Here is a 5,740-nt window from a genome sequence, read left to right as displayed (position 1 = left end):
CTCGGCTGTATAGCTCCTTGAAATGGCACACTTTCAAAATTCATTTAAAATGTTAAATTCCTTTGTGGATTCATATCAAAATATACTTGTTTTGATAAATAACTCCTTCCTATTTGTTGTAATATTTGTTCTGTGCCTATAATATGGCAATTTCTAATTAAGAAGAATCGGTTCTTTATTTATAGAAACTGTAGCATGGTGTAAGTTTCAAAACACAAGTAATTAATAAATATAATATTATAAAAAATGCTCAAGCATGTCCATTAGAGCTTTTTAAAGAACCATGTCGTTGTAAACATAGTTGTATGAATTATTCATAGTAATAAAAAAAAAAATTTACAAATTATTTTTTGTGAGAAAATATTCTATTGCAATGTAGTGATCTACTTATTAAGAGTGTTAAATGAAAATAAAACAAACTTCATTTTTAGTGAGTTTTAAGCAAGATGTGAACGGCAAGATATTTATTTGAATTCAACATTTTATATATATATATGAGTATTTGGTAAAAAGTTGTTTTATTTTCTGTCCAATAAACTGCTTTCACATCATTGATTATTATCTGTCAGTGTAATGAAGAAAAGAAGTTTGGACATTTTCCGAACATTAATTCACAGATTTATTTTCATCATAATATTATGGAATTTTCCTGAAAACAATACTGAGTATTCACACATTTGCCATTTCGTATATATTCGCATTTTTAAAAAAATGTATCAAAGATAGATATAAAATTCTTTTAAGTTGAAATTTTATTGTTATATTTTGTTTTGCTGCTGAAACTAGATAATATTAAAGATTAAACAATTTGCTAAAATTCTGAATATTGACTCCTTATGTTTTTCACATTTGGAGAACATTCATTACGGATAAATAAAACTGCTTCAATGCACAAACTGCAATAAAAAAAATGAAACAGCTGATGTGTTTATACATTGGTATTTAATTTGTTGCTGATAAAATATTTAAAGAATTACATCATCTACAGGTTTGATCACAAATCAAATGTGTACAAATTTTTGTATATTTTAGAGCTAATTAATATTATTTGTATGAGTTTATTAATTAACCTCTATTTATTATTTCGCATACGAAAAAAGAAAAAAAAATGATTAAAAGTGGGGGGAAAATTGCCGTAATTGAAAAGTTTTGTATTGTTACAAAATTTTTTCTTCTACAACAAATACCGCCACTCAATTGTAATTACTCAGCGCATTTAATTGTAAGTTTAGCAGCTTTCTTGCTTGCTAATCCTCCAAGACCTCTTATTTGTCGGCGACTCCGACTCCTCTCACACACACACAACTTTTTGAAGATCCACACAACTTCTTCTGACGATACACACGACACCAACCTCGTAGCAAGATTTGGGATTATGGAGCACCCGCCCGGCGAAGCCGGGCTATCTCCTTCCTAGTAGCATGTAGACTTGGTATCGGATGTGCCTTGGACTGCGGCAATCTGGTGAGTGATCTTCTTCAGCGTCCGGTCTCCTGGCGGTAGCATGGGTGGTGGAGGGGGTGAGAGCTCTTGACCAATGGGGACGCCTCGTTCAGCTAGGTGGGGAAGAGGTGGGAGTAAGCTAGTGCCGTGTGCAAAACCTGGGAAGTGTGCTGTAGTTAGCGGTTGAGAGGTTTAATGCTGTGTGGAATCTATTGTTCATTGATAGCCAATGGGGTACAGGTCTATTTCGGGTGGGTTGTACGGAAATAAGTTAGTTGGGGTGTGTTCTGATTTACTGAGAGATGGTGCTATTTCTGGGTCTTTTAATTTTAATATCGGGAGAGTATTTGGTGATACTTTTGACTGCATCATTTTCATTGGTATCCATTTTATTGAAAAAGTTAACAGACAATTTCTGCATTACTTCGTGGAAGGATTTATAATTCAGGGCTTTATTAAGATCTGTCGTTCTCATATACCATTTAGCTTTACAGATACTCCTAATTATTCTATTGTATTGTTGTTGTATTATTTTGATATTGCTTTTAGCGGCATATCCCCAGACAGGGCATGCATACATGAGTACTGGACGCAAATAGGCTGTAAAAATAAGCAATTTCATGTCCCTATTCAATTTGGAGTTTCGAGCTAGTAGGGGGTAGAATTTACGGGATAAAGCTCGGAACTTGTCTTTAATAGATAAGAAGTGTTTTTTCCAAGTTAGTTTACAGTCAAGTATTAGTCCTAAATATTTAGCCTCCTGAGACCACGGCACTAGGCTGTTTTTAATTTTAACTTTGGGAAAGTTCGGTTGCTGCTGGCCCTTGTGAAACAGTACTGCTTCAGTTTTATTCGCATTTATTTCGATCTTCCACTTTTGGAACCAGTCATCTAAAATTTTAAGATGTCTATTAAGGGCAATGTGTACATAGTTTACGTTTTTATTTCTGGCTAGTATCGCTGTGTCGTCTGCGAATAAACATAGCATAGTGTCAAACTGTTTAGGCATGTCGTTTATGTACAGTGAGAAGAGTACTGGGCCTAACTTGGAGCCCTGTGGTACTCCTGCATTTATGAGTTTGGTGTCTGAGTATTCATGTTGTATCCTGACTTTAAAGGATCTGTCAGTGAGATAGGACTCTAAGATGTTAATCAGGTAGCCTGGAACCCGATTTTGAATCATCTTGTAAATTAATCCATCTATCCACACTCGATCAAATGCTTTTTGTATATCCAGGAAGACAGCACCTGTCTTTTGTTTATTAGTAAATCCTTCTGTTATGTACTCTACTACTCTGACAAGTTGGTGTGTAGTGGAGAGATTAGGTCTAAAACCAAATTGCTCTGGGAGCAGGGTGTTGTTTTCTATTAGGTGTGTGTTCAGCCTCTTGAGTATGATACTTTCAGCAATTTTGCTTAAAGTTGAAAGTAGTGAAATTGGTCTATAGCTGGTTGGGTCTGTGGGGTCCTTTCCTGGCTTAAAAATAGGAACCACCGTTGCTGTCTTCCATCTTGTTGGGAAGTGGCCTACTTCCAAAATCTTTTGTATTAACAGGGTAAAAATCATGATAATGTTTAGTGGTAGTTTCTTAATAATTTTATTGGAGATGTTATCAAATCCGGGAGCTTTGTTTACATTAAGTTTTTGGATGTTTGCAATTATTTCAGATGGTAACGGGAGTTCAGATACGGGGCATGTTTGTTTCAGTGGCGCCATCTGGGTGTCGCGGTAGTGACTTAAAGTTTCCTCGACCTCGATTTCAGTTTCCTCATGGCTTAAATTGTTTAGATTAAATTGGGTCTCCAAGCTGTTCGCTAGGCAGTTTGCTTTTTCGAGGTCGGTTTGTGCAATACTAGCCGGACCATTAAGGGTCGGAATGTGGTGTTTTTTCTTTTTGAAGGGTCTCACAAAGGCCCACAGCTCACCGTTCTCATTATTCAGTCTGGCTAACTTTTCGGATAGTTCCCTGGCTTTCAGATCATTATCTAATTTATTTATAAGTTTGTTTAGTCTATTTAGCTCTGCTTTCGTCGCGGGGGATCTATTTAGCTGGTACAATTTCCTTATTTTGTTCCTTTCTGCATTTAAATTTTTTAATTGGGGGTTTATGTAAGGTTGGTTATTTTTAATGGGGAGGGAGTTAATATTTTTGCTGGTCACTATTGCGTTTTCGATTTCTTCGGCAAGTTTGTTTATTCCTTCTGGGTGATTGAGGTTGTTGACTTGGAAGTGCGACTTCCTGAGATCCTTAATAAAATTTTTCCAATTTACTCTGGTTTTTGCGTTTGTTTCGGGTATTGAATAATTAAAATAGAAGGTGAGGGCTATCGGATTATGATCGGAACTCATTTCAGGTAGGGATTGGATGCAATATGGGAAGAGGAAATCTTTAATTATAGTAAGGTCTATTGTTGACGCGGAATTTGGTCCATAACGGGTTGGTTCGCTAGGCGCCAGAACTTCAAGCCCTGCACTATCGATGAAATTCCTGAGGGTAGTTCCTTTGGGGTTATTATGAATACAATTCCAGGAAATATGGTGCGCATTAAAATCACCGCAGATGATGGGGTTTGGGCTGATTTGGAGTAGGTTTTCGATATCGAAAATGAATAAGTTGTGGTCGGCACTTGGGGGGACGTAGGTTGAGATGAAAGTAATTGGATCACTGTTTCTGGGGGTAATAGCAACTAATGTCGCTTCGACATGATGCAGAGTTAGAGGGTTTACTTGGTAGTGGGGTATGATGTTTTTGACTAAGATTGCCGTTCCTCCGCTCGCTCTGTGGTCGTCCTGATTTTCCCTATATTGGTAATACCCTGAATAGTTTGCAATGTGGATTTTTTGTCCGGGTCTCAGGTGGGTTTCTTGTAATAAAATGAGATCGGGGCTATGCTTATTAATGAACAGTTTCAGCTCGTTAATTTTGCCTTTTATCCCGTTTGCGTTCCAGTACACAGTTTTTAGGGCGTCACGGGTGAATGTTATTCATTACCCTTCTCTATGGCTTGTAATACAGTCCTGAATATTATTTGTAATTTGTCCTCTATTTTCTCAGCTTTTTTGAGCTCCTTGGCCATAATTAAAATTTCCGGGACATGCTTTATTATTTCCTTAACCTACTTATATATTTCAATTATAGCAGTGAAGCTGCTGGTTATCTCGTCTTTGTTTACGGTCTCGGGTTTGTTTATATTTATTTCTGCGGTTGCAGTTAATTTCTGTGGCGCCATCTGTTGGGCTCTGTTGCCGTTAAAGAGTTGGGCGAAACTTTTATTAGGCTGTATTAACGCCTGATTCTGCCTAAAAGGGTGACTTATGATATTTTCTGGGTTTTTATTTTTGTTTACTATTTTTGGGAAGGCCTCGCAACCCCTAAAGGATGCGATATGCCCTGGTTTCTTGCAATTTATGCAGACTGGGTTGTCCACTTTTTCCTTAATCTGACATTCCCTAGTGTTGTGATTTCCATTGCATTTTAAGCATCTAGGGTTCATTTGGCAGTTGGAGGCTCTGTGGCCAAAATAATTACACTTGTAGCATTGAGCTACGGTGTTCCTGCCCCTGTACTCCTCGACAGTGACTCTGAGGTACCTGATATGTTCTATTTTATAGATGTCCTGCACATTTTTAGTTCTCCTCAGCTCAACTAGGTAGAGGGGAAGGGGGCGGCGGGTTTTTGCCTGGGTTAGCCTGGTGACTTTATCAACAGAGAATCCCTTTTCAACCAGGTGTTCCTTAAGATCCTCTTCAATTTGCTAGATGTGTAAGCCTTTTATTACTACTTTTACCGGCCTTTCGGCTCTCGGCTGTATTATGTAATATTCAAACTGATTTCTCTTACAGCACTCCTGGATTTTTATGTGTTCATTTTTATCTTCAGGGAAAACCCTGATAAAACCATTTCCTAATTTGGAGTCTTTAATCTTGCAACTTGAATGCAATTTTTCTAAGACCCTATGGTAGTCTGGGGTGAATTTAAGCATAATGGGGGGGACGCTTTCTGTTACGGGTGGTTCGTTTTCTTTAATCTTATCGAGGTGTTCAAATTTGTTTTGGGTCGGGATGCTACTGCTTGGGGTAGCTACCTCACTATTTTTTCTCGCTGCCTTTCGTTTTGGCACGATTTGGAATTCATTTTCCTTTGGGATGGGGGAGTTGGGTTTTTCTACTGGGGAAAGTTTGCACACTCCCGGCTTGCTACACTCAAAAACACTAAGCTTTCTCAACTCACCCTTCAAGTACTCCATTTCCCTCTTTATGTCTATGGATTCTCTGGTGAGGGTGATGCAGTCCTGT

Source organism: Argiope bruennichi, chromosome 1, assembly GCF_947563725.1.
Source record: "Argiope bruennichi chromosome 1, qqArgBrue1.1, whole genome shotgun sequence".
Taxonomy (NCBI): Eukaryota; Metazoa; Arthropoda; class Arachnida; order Araneae; family Araneidae; genus Argiope; species Argiope bruennichi.
The sequence above is the reverse complement of the archived record's forward strand: the minus strand, read 5'-3'. Positions refer to the sequence as shown.